Source organism: Chiloscyllium plagiosum, unplaced genomic scaffold (assembly GCF_037043375.1).
Source record: "Chiloscyllium plagiosum isolate Xiang-an unplaced genomic scaffold, Cpla_swu_hap1 HiC_scaffold_46, whole genome shotgun sequence".
NCBI classification, from domain to species: Eukaryota; Metazoa; Chordata; class Chondrichthyes; order Orectolobiformes; family Hemiscylliidae; genus Chiloscyllium; species Chiloscyllium plagiosum.
In genome coordinates, this window is record NW_028270184.1 from 23,140,531 (window position 1) to 23,157,680 (window position 17,150).

At 43.9% G+C, this 17,150-nt stretch overlaps 1 protein-coding gene and 1 long non-coding RNA gene across 2 annotated transcripts in view; one reads left to right on the plus strand and one right to left on the minus strand.

Annotated features, from left to right (window-relative positions):
* Positions 1 to 17,150, plus strand: part of LOC148136295 (uncharacterized) — a 328,974-nt gene that overhangs the window by 105,242 nt on the left and 206,582 nt on the right. The window lies entirely within an intron of this gene.
* LOC148136297 (uncharacterized) overlaps positions 70 to 17,150 on the minus strand; it is a 39,635-nt gene continuing 22,554 nt past the window's right edge. The window contains exons 3-4 of the long non-coding RNA XR_015754638.1: positions 14,450 to 14,546; positions 70 to 677 (exon numbers count right to left, since the gene is read on the minus strand). This is a non-coding gene — a long non-coding RNA (uncharacterized LOC148136297). The remainder of the gene's footprint in view (positions 678 to 14,449; positions 14,547 to 17,150) is intronic.

Below are 17,150 nucleotides of genomic sequence, written 5' to 3' on the forward strand. Positions count from 1 at the left end.
TCTGCCAGCTTCATACTTCTCTGGTTGTTGCATATTTTATATTTCTTTAATGTCGGTTAATCCTTGGATTCTGTTTCTTTTGGTCTCTTTGTTCAGATTGGATATATGCTGAGGAACTTAAGTTGCTGCACAAATGCCCTTATTTATGTGGTGACATAGAAACATTTCAGAGACCAGTTAAAGTATGCCCTGACATATCCAGTTAGAACAATAATTCAATTGGTGAATCAATCCAAGTAACTGAGAGCCAACATTAGGTGCAGCAGATAACGGAACGAGGAGTCCACGTGAGGAATGGACCGAAAGGAGAAGGAGCAGCAACATGATAACACTCCTTTCCTCATGGGCAAGGAATGACTCCATCTGAGGAGCAAAATGACAGAGACTGGAGGAGTAAAGCCAGTGTAAAGTGCTGTTAGTAATGAGCAGTAATTAGTAGGAAGTGGAGGAACAAAAGCAAAACCAAAAGAGGAATTAAATATACACAAAAGCTACGTTTATCCCAAGTAATCCATTCTCAGTGAGTGAAGAGGTTAGAAAAATAAATGATATGGAGGAAGATGTAATCATTCACTGCAGGCCAGAGAGGGAAATGCAACGACAGGCTCCTGTCCACTCTTCCTCACTGAATACTCTGAGCCACACATCTGGGCAAATTAATACACACGAGAAGTTTCCTGTTAGAAAGAGGAAAGAACATACTGTAAGGATTCTGTGTCTTTTGATTGCACATTTATTTTCAACAATAATTGACTTTGTTTCCATTCAGTTCCTTGCTTCGATTACTGGCTATCACAAATTAAGATTTTCACATTGATCAGTAGGAAACCATAAAAACAAAGGGAATTTGATCAGTTTGAAAATACATTTGGCTTTCATTCCAAGACAATACAGTGCAAAGCAGGAGTAGACAAAGGCAGACTGGATGAAACTGTTTACCTGCTGCATTCACTTACACCTCCTCCCTCCCTTCCTCCCCACTGTGATCCCACTGAGATGACTCTGGCTGTGCTCCATCCCTGGGGGAGGTATGCCCCAGGTGGAGGGAGCTGAGAGCTGACTGAATGAGCTGGGAATTGGGCAGAGAGTGGGCTTTGAGTGAGAGACTTGGGGATATTTCAAACAGGTTCTGGCAGCCATTGTCTCTTTCACTGTGTGCACTGAGCAGGGGGTGAGTATCGTTGTGTTTCTGTCTGTTTCTGGGTGACTGTGGGTGTGGGGAGTGTTGAACCTCAATCCCAGTTTTGATCCTTTAACTTCACCCCCTTCCTGAACCAATCCCTCCTAAAGCAAGGCCCTGGAGCAGAGTCTGTTCCAAATGGAGAGAGGGAGAGAGCTCGGGCCAACTGATATGGTGAATATCACCTCTTTAATGTGGCCATATCTTTCCTTATCACCTGTTTGTATCTGTCTGATTTTTCCTCTTTTCTCTCTCTCAGTCTTTCGCTTTGTCTCTATCTCTCACTCTCTGTCTGTATCACTCTACATCTCCCTCTCCCTCTCCCTCTCAACCTTTCTCTCTCACACTATCTTTCTTTCTCTCTCTCTCTCTTACTGACAGCCTCTTCTTTTGTATTTTTCTCTCCTGCCTCTTCTTTCTATCTTTATCTATGTTCTTTCTCACTCTTTTGCTCTTTCTTCTTCTCTCATTTTCCCTCTATCTTTCCTTCTCTTCCTTTTCTTCCCTATTTCTGTCTTTCAATCCTGAAACAGCTCCCTTCCCTTCATTTTGGACACCCTCCCCCTCCTACAGCACATTTCGCCCCTGTCCCCCTCCATGATCCCTGTCCATTTGCCTTTCCCTATGCTGCTTCATCTTCACTGAACTGCCCCTCTGTAGTTTCTCTGTTTCACACCCACTGCATAATAAAGCCCCTCGGTATCTCCATCCATCAACAATACCCTTCCCCCTGCTGTGTCCCAGGTACTCATCTGGAGGACAAAGTGAGCGTGTGAAGAGAGTAACATGTCTTTTGACTGCGTACCATAATGTCATGGAGTCATAGAGTCATAGAGTCATGCAGCACGGAGACAGACCCTTCGGACCAACCCGGCTACACCGACCATGTTCCAAAACTAAACTATTCCCAACTGCTTGCACTTGGCCCATATCCCTCTAAACCTTTCCTATTCATGATCATATCCAAATGTATTTTAAACACTGTAACTGTACCTGCATCCACCACTTCCTCTGGTAGTGCATTCCACACATGAACTACTAAAAATGTTGCCCCTCATCTCCTTTTTCAATCTTTCTCCTCTCACCTTAAAAATATACCCCTCAGGTTTGAACTCCCCATCCGAGGGAAAAGACCCCTGTCATTCACCTTATCTATGCCCCTCATAATTTTATAAACATCAATAAGTTTACCCCTCACCCTCCAATGCAACAGCCCATTGTTATATCTCAAACTGATGTGCAGGTCTGGGGAATTGGCCATGCTAAATTGCCCATAGTGTTAGGTACATTAGTCAGAAATGGGTCTGGGTGTGTTACTCTTCAGAGGGTCAGTACGGACTTGCTGGGCCGAAGGGCCTGTTTCCATACTGTAGGAAGTCTAATAGAGGGAATCTAACCCTCCATTCCTGGCAACATCTTGGTAAATCTTTACTGAACCCTCTCCAGTTTAATAATATCCTTCCTATAACAGGGCGATGAGAGTTGCACACATTAATCCAGAAGAGGCCTCATCACTGTTCTGTACAAGTTCAATATGATGTCAGAACTCCTATACTCAAAGGTCTGAGCGATGAAGGCAAGCATGCTAAACACCTTCTTAACTACCCTGTCTAACTGTTAAGCAAATTTCAAAGAAGTATGTCCCTGACCCTGAGGTCTCTCTCTGCTCTCCCACACTACCCAGGGCCCGACCATTAAGTCCTGACCTTGTTTGTATTACCACAATGCAATACCTCACATTTATCCAAATTAAACTCCATCTGCTACTCCTCAGCCCATTGACCCAATTGATCAAGATCTCTTTGTGATCTTGGGTCACATTCTTCACTGTCTATTTTACCATTTTGGTGTCATCCACAAACTTACTAACCATTGCCTCCTACATTCCCACCCAAATCCTTTGTATAAATGACTAAGAGAAGTGGAGCCAGTACCGCTCCCTGTGGGACACCGCTGGTCACAGGCCTCCATCTGAAAAACAATGATCCACCATCACCTGCTGTCTACCACCATCAAGCCAATTATATATCCAATTGGCAAGCCCACCCTGAATCCCATGTGATCTAACTTTACTAACCTGTCTCCCGTGCAGAGCCTTGTCAAAGGCGTTATTAAAGGGCAACCAAACAACATCTACCACTCTGTCCTCATTATTCATTTTGGTTACTTCTAAAAACAAACCCAATCAAGTGTGTGAGACATGACTTTCCTCACACTAAACTATACTGACTATCTCTAATCAATCCTTTCCTCTCCACCCTGTGTAAATCCTACCTTTCAGGATCATCTCTAAAAATGTACCCACCACCGAAGTCAGGCTCGCAGGTCAATAGTTCCCAGCCTTCTCCTCACATCCCTTCTTAAACATATTAACCACACCCCAGTCCTCCAGTTCTTCATATGTGTTTTTAGATGATACAAATATTTCTGGTCAGGCCCCTGCAATCCTCTCTCTAACTTCCCACAACGTCCTGGGACACACTTGATCAGGTCCTGGAGGTTTATTTATCTTTATGTTTTTTAGGATCTCCAGCACTTCCTCTTCTGTTTTCTGTGAACTGTTCTCAAAACATCAATATTTATATCCCTGATTTCTCCAGCCTCCATTTCTTTCTCAACAGTCAAAACTGATTCGAAATACTCATTGATATCACTCCCATCTCTTGAGGTTCAACACAAAGACAACCTCGTTGGTCTTTAAGGGATCTTATTCTCTCTCCAGTTGCTCCCTCACTCTTAATATATTCATAGAATCTTTGGATTATCTTTACCTTACCTGCCAAGACTATCTCCTGTAACCTCGTTGCCTTCCTCATTTCCTTCTGAAGGATGTCCCTACACTCTTTATACTCTTCAAGACATTCAGTTGATCCTAATTGTCTCTCCAATAGATGATCATTTTTTATTCTTGACTTTAATTTCAACATCTTTATTCATCCATTGTTCGCTAACCTTACCAGCCTTGCCTTTCACTCTAACAGGAACAGAATGTTTCTGAACTCTTGTTGTCACACTTTGGAAGGCCTCCCACTTGTCAGTCCTCCTTTTCCCTGCGATTAGTCTACTCCAATCAACTTTTGAAAGATCTTGTTTCATATCCTGAAAATATGCCTATTCCAATTCAGAACTTTAACTTTTATGGAAGACTTATCCTTTTACATAACTATTTTAAAATTATTTGTATTATGATCTCAGGTCCAAATGTGTTCCCTGACTAACAGGTGGAAGTGGGTACTATCGATGCTGGAGATTAGAGTTAAGATTAAAGTGGTGCTGGAAAAGCACAGCAGGTCAAGCAACATCCGAGGAGCAGGAAAATCAATGCTTCGGGCAAAAATCCTTCATTAGAAATTTTGGGCAAAAGCTCTTCATCAGAAGGGCTTTTGCCCGAAATTCCTGATGAAGGGCTTTTGCCCGAAGCATTAATTTTCCTGCTTCTCGGATGCTGCCTGATCTGCTGTGCTTTTCCAGCACCACTCTAATCTTCCCAAACACATCAGTCACTTAACCTGCCTTATTTCTCAAGAGAAGTTCAAGCTTTGAAACGTCTCTAGTGGGAACATTTATAGAACATAGAACAGTTCAGCACAGAACAGGCCCTTCAGCCCACGATGTTGTGCCGACCACAGATCCTCATGTACGCACCCTCAAATTTCTGTGACCATATGCATGTCCAGGAGTCTCTTAAATGTCCCCAATTTTTTACTTCCACAACTGCTGCTGGCAACGCATTCCATGCTCTCACAACTCTCTGTGTAAAGAACCCGCCTCTGACATCCCCTCTATACTTTCCTCCAACCAGCTTAAAACTATGACCCCTCATGTTATACATTTCTGCCCTGGGAAATAGTCTCTGGCCATTGACTCTATCTATGCCTCTCATTATCTTGTATACCTCAATTCGGTCCCCTCTCCTCCTCCTTTTCTCCAATGAAAAAAGTCCGAGCTCAGTCAACCTATCTTCATAAGATAAGCCCTCCAGTCCAGGCAGCATCCTGGTAAACCTCCTCTGAACCCACTCCAAAGCATCCACATCTTTCTTATAATAGGTCGACCAGAACTGGACGCAGTATTCCAAGTGCGGTCTAACCAAAGTTTTATAGAGCTGCAACAAGATCTCATGACTCTTAAACTCAATCCCCCTGTTAATGAAAGCCAAGATGCCATATGCTTTCTTAACAACCCTGCCCACTTGGGTGGCCATTTTAGGGGATCTATGTACCTGCACCCCAAGATCCCTCTGTTCCTCCACACTGCCAAGAATCTTATCCTTAATCCTGTACTCAGCTTTCAAATTCGACCTTCCAAAAGGCATCACCTCGTATTTATCCAGGTTAAACCCCATCTGCCACCTCTCAGCCCATCTCTGCATCCTGTCAATGTCCTGCTGCAGTCTACAACAGCCCTCGAAACTGTCAACGACACCTCCAACCTTTGTGTCATCTGAAAACTTGCTGACCCATCCTTCAATCCCCTCATCCAAGTCATTAATAAAAATTATAAACAATAGAGGCCCAAGGACAGAGTCCTGTGGAACACCACAGACTTCCAGGCAGAATATTTTTCTTCTACTACCACTCACTGTCTTCTGTTGGCCAGCCAATTCTGTATCCAGACAGCTATGTTCCCCTGAATCTCATTCCTCCTGACCTTCTGAATGAGCCTACCATGGGGAACCTTATCAAATGCCTTGCTGAAGTCCATATACACCACATCCACAGCTCGACCCTCATCAACTTTTCTAGTCACATCCTCAAATAACTCGATAAGGTTTGTGAGGCATGATCTGCCCCTCACAAAGCCGTGTTGACTGCATTTAATCAAGCCATGCTCTTCCAGATGGTCATAAATCCTATCCCTCAGAATCCTTTATAACACCTTGCAGACGACAGACGTGAGACTTACTGGTCTGTAATTGCCAGGGATTTCCCTATTTCCTTTCTTGAAGAGAGGAATTACATTTGCCTCTCTCCAGTCCTCAGGTATGACTCCAGTGGAGAGCGAGGATGAAAAGATCTTCGCAAGTGGCGAAGCAATTGCATTTCTCGTTTCCCAAAGCAGCCGAGAACAAACCTGGTCCAGGCCTGGCGACTTGTCAATCTTAATGTTTGACAAAATTTTCAGCACATCAGTTTCCTCTATCTCTATCCATTTCAGCATGCACACCTGCTCTTCAAAGGTTTCATTCACTACAAAGTTCGTTTCTTTCATAAAGACAGAAGCAAAAAACTCATTTAGGGCTTCCCCTACCTCCTCAGACTCCACACACAAATTCCCTATGCTATCCCTGATTGGCCCTACTCTTTCTTTGACCATTCTCTTATTCCTCACGTAAGTGTAAAATGCCCTTGTGTTCTCCCTAATCCGTTCTGCCAAGCCTTTCTCGTGCCCCCTCCTGGCTCTCCTCAGACCATTTTTAAGCTCCTTTTTAAGCGAGGGCCTGCCCATAATCCTGTAGAGCTGCGCTTGACCCTAGCTTCCTCCACCTTATGTAAGCTACCTTTTTCCTTTTAACGAGAAGCTCCACCGCTCTCATCATCCAAGGTTAACTTTATCTTACCACTTCTTGCCTGTCTCAGAGGGACATATTTATTTTCTTGTAATTGAACAAATTTTTCCCCATCAAATCCTTTAATACTATGGCAGTCTGAGACAATGTTTGGAAAATTAAAATCCCCTTCTATTACAACCTTATTATCTTAGCTATATTTGAAGTCTCTTGAAATATTTGCTTCTCAATTGCCCTCTGACTATTGGGGCGTTGATAGTAAAATCCCATCAAGGTGATCATCCCTTTCTTATTTCTAATTTGAACCCTTATATTTTCACTAAATGATCCCTCAGAAATACCTTTGCTAATTACAGGAGTAATATTTTCCTTAATCAAAAATGCCAGTCCTTCCCCTGCCTTGCCTCTTTCTGTCCTTCCTGTACCATCTAAACCCCAGAACACTGAGCTGCCAGACTTTTCCATTCCTCAGCCATGTTTCTGTGATAGCGATGACATCCCAGGCCCATGTTCCCTTCCAGGCCCTGAGTTCATCAGCCTTATCCATGAGACCACTTGCATTGAAATAAATGCAGTTTAATTGTTCAGTGTTCCTTTGTTCTCTGACTTGTTCTTGACTGTCTTTTCTAAAGAACGTTCTGTTTTCTGATTCAGAATCATTGTCATCTTTCTTTCTATTTTCACTGTTGTTCAGAAAGCCCACATCCCACCTCTCTCAAATCTTACAATCTCCTGAAATAGAACGAGCAAATCTCCCCACCAGAATATTGGCCTAGTTCAGGTGAAACCCATCCTTTTAAACAGGTCTTTTCTGTCCCAGAAGATATCCCAATGTTCCAAGAAAGTGACTCCCTGCACATTGCAGCACCTCGTCAACCATTGATTTATCTGCCCTATCCTTTTATTCCTTCCCTCATTAGAACTTGGCACCAGAAGTAAACCAGAGATTACTTTTTTTTATATTCTGTCTTTTTTAACCTTCTACCTAACCAGTTATACTCACTGATTAGATTAGATTCCCTCCAGAGTGGAAACAGGCCCTTTAGCCCAACAAGTCCATAACCGACCCTCCAAAGAGTAATCTACCCAGACCATTTCCCTCTGACTAATGCACCGAACATTATAGGCAATTTAGCATGGCCCAGTGGATGGCATGGTGGTTAGCACTGCTGCCTCACAGCGCCAGAGACCCTGGTTCAATTCCCGCCTCAGGCGACTAACTGTGTGGAGTTTGCACATTCTCCCTGTGTCTGTGTGGGTTTCCTCCGGGTGCTCCGGTTTCCTCCCACAATCCAGACTTATCAAATATCTATCTCTAATCTCAACATTCATCATGTCCCTCTCCTCAGTGAATACTGATGCAAAATAATCATTCAGAATCTAACCCATTCTCTCAGGTTTGACACACAGCCTTCCTTTATTATCCTTTAGTTACCCGCTTGCTTCTTATATAAGAATAAAAGGCTTTGGGATTGTCCTTAATTCTGCTTGCTAAAGCTATTTCATGACTCCTTTTGGCCCACTTGATTCATCATTTAAGACAGGTTCTACTCTTCCAATATTCCTCCAGGGCCTGTTCTCTTCTTAGCTGCCTTGACCTTATATACTCTTCCCTTTTCCTCTTGGTTAATCGTATAATTTCTCCTGTCATCCACAGTTCACGAATGTTGCCTTTCCTATCCTTTGCTTTCATGCCTACCCTGCACTAACTTTAAGCTATCTTTGAAAGCCTCCCACATATCAAATGTGGACTTCCTTTCGAATAGCTGTGTCAAATCCACATTTCCCAGCTCCTCCCTAATTTTGATATAACTGGCCTTGACCCAGTTTAATACTCTTCCTTTAGGACCACTCTCATCTTTGTCTACAAGTATTCTAAAACTTACAGAATTGTGGTCACTGTTCCCAAAGAAATCCCCCACCACAATTTCTACCACCTGGCCTGGCTCATTCTCCAACACCAAGGGCAATATGGCCCCTTTCCTCATCGGCCTATTGACATACTGCTCTAAAAAATTCTCCTGGACACTTCTTACAAGTTATGCCCCATCCAGACCTCTGACACTACATGTATCCCAGTCGATGTTGGGAAAATTAAAATCTCCCGTCACCACTACTCTGTTGCCTCTACATCATTCCAAAATCTGTTTACCTATTCATTCTTCTACCTCACGCTCACTGTTGGGAGGCCTGTAATACAGCCCCAACAATGTAACTGCACCTTTATTTCTCAGCTCCACTCATAATGCCTCGCTACTCAAGCCCTCCATAGTGTCCTTTCGCACAGCCGTGCTATCATCCCTGACCAGCAATGCAACTCACCTCCCCCTTTTACTTCCCTCCCTGTCCTGTCTGAAGCGTCTATATCCTGGAAGGATAGTGAAGGGGCTGGAGGGGGATAAGGAGGTAAGGAGGGTGTAGGTGCTGGAAGGAAATTACAGAGATAACGAGGGGTATTGGAGCTGGAGGGGTTTACAGAGGTAGGGAGTGGTATAGGGGTTGGAGGCTGTTGGAGAGATATGGAATAATGTTGATAGTCAAGATGGCTTCTCATACAGGGAGGGATGTAACTGCTGGATGGTGACACAGAGAGAGGAGGGGATGTCGGGGCTGGAACAGATTACTGGGATAGGGACAGATGCAGTGTCTGGAGAATATTACAAAGATAGGGATGAGTTTTGTTGGATGGTGGAATTGAAAGAGATATGGAGGTTTGTAGTTTCGCAAGGACATTAGAGAGATGAGGGGTGTACAGATAAAGCAGGTTTACAGATATAGGGAGGCTTGTTGTGGCTAAAGGAGGTAACAGAGATTGGAGGGTTGTAGGTGCTCTGGGAGGTGGCAGAACTGGGGAGGTATGCAGGGGCTGGAGCATGTTACAAAGGTAGGGAAGAGTTTAGGGGCTAGCAGAATTTACAGAGATAGGGAGGTTTATAGAGATTAACGGAAGTGACAGAGATGGAAGGATTCTAGGTGCTGTAGGAGGTTACAGAGATAGGGAGGGGTGCTGGGGCTGAGGGACGTTATAGTGAGGGTTTCAGTAACTCCCTGTTTGATCGCAGTGAGGCCTCTTGAACTGGACAGGTCAAAGTGTGACCTCACTGTGTACATCACAGAGAGAGCTCAGACATCACAAGTGGTTTGCAAACTGGCTTCATCGGAGACATGAGGCTCCAGGAAACACAGGGAAGGCTAGGTCACTGCACTGACCGTGTCTCTGGCTGATCTGTCTGAGAGTGAATGTGATCAGCAAGAAGATCAAAACAGCTTCACTTCACAGAGACCACATTATATCGCATAAATCCCATTAGCGAGGTGATCAGACAGAAGGTGGTGAGGTTTGAAAGGTCCCTGAAAAAAATCTTTCTCTTGAGGTTTTGGTGGAGATAGGGGAAGACAGGACAAGCTGTTTGGTCGATGGGAGGAATGAATCCAGTTGGTGGCTGGAAGGGAGAGGTGAGGGGTGGAAGGGAGTCGGGGATAGGAAAGGGGGTTACTTGAAATTGGACAACTCAATGTTGAGTACTCCGTGTTGCAGGCTGCCCAGACGGAAGATGAGGTGTTATTCCTCCAATTTGTAGTTTAATTTGTTGTGGCAGTAGAGGAACCAAGGATGGTCATGTCAGAAAGGAAGTGGGAAGGGGAATTAAAATGGACTGTGACTGGAGGTCCGGTCGGCCTCTGTGGGCCTGGCTGAGATGCTTGGCAAACCATTTGGTCTCCCAGATGTAGACAACTCCACACTGGGAGCACTGGATACAGTAAACTAGGTTGAAGGAGAGGCAGGTGAACCTCTGTCTCACCAATGATGCAAAATCTACCAGCACACCACCCCCTTCACCTCCATCCAGTGTCTCAAACAGTCCTTACAGATGAGACAATTTCAAATAGCCCCCTTTCCCATCCCAGCTCCTCCCTGCTCCCTTCCATTCCTCTCATCGACTCTTCCTCCCAGCCACCAACCGGATTCACTCCTCCCAGTGACCAACCAGGTCATATCCTCTACCTGTCTTCACCTATCCCCACCAACACCCTGCCCCTGCCACCCCCTTTATCTGCAGCTCCCCACAAACCCACCCCAAGTCCTGAAGAAGAGTTACCCCCAAAATATTGCCTTCTCCACCTCCTGATGCTGCCTGGCTTGCTGTGTTCTTCCAACCTCCTGCTTGCCTCCCTTGGAATTCAACATCTGCAGTTTTCTTTGTCTCTGAGCAAGGAAATGGTCAGCCTGTGGAATGTGGGATTCTGGGAGGTTCGAAGTGTCAGAGATAAACATATCTCCTGGAAACGTGACAGTGTGCATAAACTAGAGTTCTTTTTTCGAGAATGGGAGTAACTGTAGGCCATCCACGGGGCTGAGGATGAGGGGAATAACACATTTACGGAGGTGGGTACATCACAGTTATTGTGTATGGGTAAATAAGGAAAACGTGACAGCCAGGTATCTCAGGAGTCCCCTGAGATGATCGAGATCAGACATCATTTTCCTGCTTTGGAAGCTTGTGATGGAAAGAACTCATCGGAGGAACGCAGACAGAGTCACGTCAGCTGGACAGGGTGGTAGGAAGAGTGGGTACACAGTACTGATAATGGGTTCGTTAGTTAGGGGAACAGAGTGGAGTTTCTACAGTTATAAACATATCTTCAGCATGCGATGATAACCTCCTTGCTACCAGGATCAAGGAAATCACAGAACAGCTGCAGGAAATTCTGCTGCAGGAAGATCAAACGACAGAGGTATTGCTCCATGTTGGTGACAATGCGGGAATGCGGAGATGTGGTCCATGAAACAGATTTGAGGCAGCAAGGAATGAGATTGAAAAGCAGGATGTGGAAACAGTATTCTCAGAATCACTGCCAGTCCCATGTGTTGATCAGAATCCGAGCAGAATAATTGGATGGTTGAACATGTGTCTGGAAAACGGGTTCAGAAGGTCAGGCAGCATGTTTCAAGGCATTAGGACCAGTTCTGGAGCAGGCTAGAACTCAACAAAATGGACAGTTTATATCTTGGTAGGACTGGAATGAACATCCATACAATTCCTCCAAATAGGTTTGTGAGTGCTGTTGGGGAGGTGATAGTCGAGATGAGAAATGGCTTGGGAATGTAAGTGGCATCTTGGCTTCAAGGGAAGGCTGCATTCATATTCTGTCCCTCCCCGATCAGTTTCTTGGTCATGTGCTGCTGGATCCTAAATTGCTCCCAATCATCAGACTTACTATTGTTTCTGGAATTGTTATCAGCCATTTCATTTCACTTTCTGCAACAAAACCTGTAATATTTTTTCAAACCATCACACCAGCTGATAACATTTGCAGCATAGCAGAACATCGAACACTTTCATATTGAGTTTATGCAACAAGACTCACACAATCCGAAAAAAAAATGAAATCGGTGGAAGAACATGGAACATTTTGAATACGAATGAGAATTTAAAATTGAGAATTTGGAGGACAATATGCCTGTGTTGGTTCTTGCAATCACAGGATGATCAGGGAATATTGGGATTTGCTGGGATACGCAAAGCAGGAGGGAGGAAGACATTTGGACAAAGTAAAGGTATGGAGTTTATAATCTGGTCTCCAGCCGATATGGTGCTTGTTACAAAGGTCCGAAAAAATGACTGTTTCACCAAATATGAACTGAGGCAGGGATATAGGAGCTGTTTTGCAGATGGAAACAATTCTTCATGGTGATGTAAATATCATTTTGAATTTATCACACCCTTCAATATGAAGCCACAAGCAAACAGGGTTCATCCAGAGTCAGTTCACAGTGAGCTCCATGGAGACAGTGAGAGCCACAAAACATTTTCATGGAAGTACGAGATGTCGCCTCATTTTCCATATCTGACCCCATTCCCAAGCTTCGGACCACATCTGCCACCAAGCCCTCTAATTGGGCCTTGGAGTTTCCCAACGACTTTCCCAAAGATTGTGTAAAGAAATGAATAATGAAATGGAGTGATATCAGTCTCAGGGCCTGGCAGTCAGTGTGGAAATGGGCAAAGTAGATTATCGATGAAAATATGTTTGTAATGAAAAGGCAGTTTTTTTTGCTGTTTACACATCACATTATTTAGTCTTTATAACAGGAACTTTTGTTTTTCACTTTTTCCACATGTATATATCAGAGACTTCAGTGCGGAAGAATGGGCAGGAGCCAGTCATTGGTTTTTCCACTCTGGCCTGCAGTGAACAGTGATAATTCCCTCAGGTCATATTTTTTATCAGTGTCTGGTTCACTCACTGAGAATGGATTGCTTCAGATGACTGCCCTCTTTTGGTTGCTTCGGATGAATTTTCTTTTGTGCATATTTAATTCCTTTTTCGGTTTTGCTTTTGTTGTTCCACTTTTTACGAATTGTTGCTCATTGCTGACAGCACTTTACACTGGCTTTACACCTCCAATCTCATTCACTTTGCCCCTCAGATGGAGTCATTCCTTGCCCATTAGGAAAGGAGTGTTATCATGTTGCTGCTCCTCCTTCTCCTTTCGGTCCATTCCTCACTTGGACTCCTCATTCCGTTCTCTGCTGCACCTAATGTTGACTCCCAGCTACATGCATTTATTCATCAATTGAATTATTTTTATAAGTGGATATTTCACTGCATACTTTAACTGGTCTCTGAGACTATTCTGCATCACCACATAAATAAATGCATTTATGCAGCAACTTAAGTCCCGCAGCATAAATGTGATTAGTTCAAAGAGATAAAAATCATCCAAATAATAACCAACATTGAAGAAATATAAAATATACACCAACCAGAGAAGTATGAAGCTGACAGCTACAGCAAAGAGTAAAGTCACAGATTTCTTTCTGCTCTCTATCTCGGGGTCATTCTCTATTTTTCTTTGACTCCTCAGTCCCTTACATGCCTTAACTGCCTGAAAAATGTATCTCATACTTCCATAAAAATGTTTTGTGGCTCTCACTGTCTCCATGGAGCTCACTGTGAACTGACTCTGGATTAACCCTGTTTGCTTGTGGCTTCGAATTGAGGGGTGTGATAAATTCAAAATGATATTTACATCATTATGAAGAGTTGCTTCCATCTGCAAAATAGCTCCTAAACCCCTGCCTCAGTTCATATTTGGTGAAACAGTCATTTTTTCGGTTGTTATATCTGGACCTTTGTAACAAGCACCATATCGGCTGGAGACCAGATTATAAACTCCATACCTTTACTTTGTCCAAATGTCTTCCTCCCTCCTGCTTTGCGTATCCCAGCAAATTCCAATGTTCCCTGATCAACCTGTGATTGCAAGAACCAACACAGACATACTATCTCCAAATTCTTAATTTTAAATTCTCACTCATGTATTCAGGATGTTCAGAAAGAGAATAAAAGTGAATGGGAGAAGTGGAGTTAAAAATGTTTCAATATATCGATAACTCAGCCGATGAGCATCATTATAATATCTGTAGGTGGTGTAACAGTACCATGGAACATTGTTAATGATCATTTCGGCTTCAAATCGAAAATAGTTGGGAATATTCTTTAAAGAAAGGAAAATTCAGATTATTGCTAGAACCCTCATTACAGTTTTCTCTGTGCAATACTGAGATGTCATCTGATGAATATAAATGGCAACAAATCAATCAAAAAAAAAAGCGACAGTGAACCAGACAGAACAATCAATGGTCAAGCGGCTCAGGGCATAGATGGCGCTACAAACAAGAGTCATGTCCAGAAGGCACCATGGATAATAATAGTAAGTAAACTTAGAAAGCATGATATCAAAAGTAACGTACAGTAGATCAGACACTGCCATGGTTATCGGATAGCGAGGGGTGCATGTCGAAAGACCACACTTGCCCTCAGATAAGATTAGAATTGCTGCTCGACTAACTGTAAGAGAGAGAAAGGAAAAAAAGAGACAAAGTTACTGATCAAATATTCTCTATGCATGATGGATTTTAGCACAAAGATAATTGTTGCTCTGTGTCTTATCATCTGAACCATTATAGTAACACCTCTCAAATCAAACAATTGCCCTTCTAGAGACACATAGGGAAATGCATCAGCAGCAAATCACCCCCAGAAACAAGTTAAGAAACTCAATATTTTTTGGTGGAATGAGAAGTTGTTTCTTCTCTTTCATAGGTTACTCTGACTGGCAGGAGTTTCCCATAAGACCACAACATCCACAAGAAGACATCTGGGATCAATAAAGTAGAGAATGGGAGACACCTGACATGGACATTAACTGCAAAATGTTTGCATTCAGTTTTGGAGTCTCCACAGCTCAGATTGCCTCCAGAATTTTATATCCACACTTTATGAAGGACAGTACAAGATATGGAATCACTCCACAGTAACCAGAAATGGATGCCCTCAACATTATGGACAGGTGAATGATTGGACATTGAGTCACTCCCTCATGTACAGGACTGAACATACTGACAATCAGAACTTTGAAGGTATTCAGCAGTGAATCCAACCACCATGTTCCAGGTTAGATTGCACCAAAATTAAAAGAAGTGTTTTTTTAAAAAAAATCTGTACAGTGTGGAAACAAATCCTTCAGCCCAACAAGTCCACACCAACTCTCTGAAGAGCGTCCCACTCAAACACCTGCCTCCCAATCCCAGTAATGCTGTGTTTCCCATGGCCAATCCACCGACCCTGCACATTTTTGGACTGTGTAAGGAGACCAGAGCACCCAAATGAAACTGATACAGACCCAGGGAGAATGTGTAATCAACACATAGTCACCAGAAGCTGGGATTGAACCTGTCTTCTTGGTGCTGCAAGACAGCAGTGCTAACCACTGAGCCACCATGCCGCCCAACTTCCAATATTTGTGATGGAATTCCGACACATGTTCAAGTCTGTAAACCATAGTCTTCACACAAATAAAATCTGACTCCATTGCATCTTTCCAGTTTAGAAATCAGACACTTTATCTGGGATTAAGCAAAGCTTCTTGCCTGATGTCCAGGTTCATGCACCCAAACTCCTCTCCTAGTCCCTCTCCCTGTGAATGGAAACCCCCCTCCCAGATTTGGAGCACACACTAGGGCTAAGAGTCTTCACGGTTTAACCAGCATTCTCTGTGGAGATCACCAGAATTGCACCACAATTTTGTTCTAGGGGAGCAAACATAGACTAGCCTTTATTGTCACATATACTCAATGAGTACAGTGAGGAGTTTATACCTCACCAATTACAGTACCGACTGAGATACAAAAGTAAAAGTTCAGGACAGCAGACCACGCTGGCAGCTAGTTTTCAGTCCGCATCAGTGACACACAATGCCGGGAAGCCGCTATGCAAGGAGGCTGCTACGCCAGACTAGGACGTTGCCATGTCGCCCCGGGAGGCTGCTGCACCAGGCGGGGAGGTCACTGTGCTGTAAGGTCACTGTACCAGGTCAGGAGGATGCCACACTAAGAGGCTACTGCGCCAGGATGGGAGGATGGCATGCCACGCTGGAAGGCTACTGCGCTAGGCTGGGAGGCCCTTGCAACAGGCCAGGAGGATGCCACGCCTCACCGGAACGCTGCTATGGGAACATTAAGGCTGCCCACAACATGCCAGGAAGCTGTTGTGCCAGGCCAGGAGACCGTGAGAGAAGGCTGCTGTGCCAGTCCAGGAGTCATGACCAAAGGGCGCAAATCATCTCTGCAGGCAATGAATCGTGCTCCCTAGAGGACGGGAGTGGTTGCCAGAGGCCAGGAATCATCTCTGCAGGCAAGGAATCATTGCTCACCAGTGGCCAGGAAGGAAAGGAGCAGGAAAAGAGAAAGAAGAACACGTGGCGCGGATGAGTTTTGGCTGGAACATCCTATTCCGCTGCCTTCTTGGAGCTTGGTATCAGGGACTGCTGCTGTGGATCCAGTCCAATGTCAAAGATTAGGGGAGATGATGGCGTTTTGGTCTTGTGAGACAATGAGTTCAGAGATCAAGGGGAGCTGGGTTCGATATCCACAATGGCAGACGGTGAATTCAATACAAATCTAGACTTAACAGTCTAATGGTGACCACTAAACTGTTGTCAGTTGTCAGGAAAAAAAGAATCTCATCTCCTTCACAAATGTCTTTCAGAGAATGAAAGCTTTCATTCTAACATGGACTGGGCTATATGGGACTACAGTGTGTCGGAAATATGCCATTAAGAGGGATTTATTTTGTCCTGTTTCTCTTGAAGAGAGCTATTGTCAACTAATGGTGAGGTGTCTGCTCCTTGGAAAGCAGAGTAAATAGCTTTGATATTTTTAAAATTTACACAACAACATCCTGAGTGGATGGAGTTAGGCTCACAAACTCCCAGGGTTTTAGTTTCTGCTTTCTGTTGTTGAACTTCGTGTTTTGGAATTGAAACTGGTCAATACAGCTCTCTCTCTGCTGCTACAAAAAAATCTTGAGGGCTCTCTCAGTTGTTGAAAGGGTTCTTTCAGTATTTCATTCTGCCACGTTAGAATGAGAAGACCGCAATGAGAATCACACTGT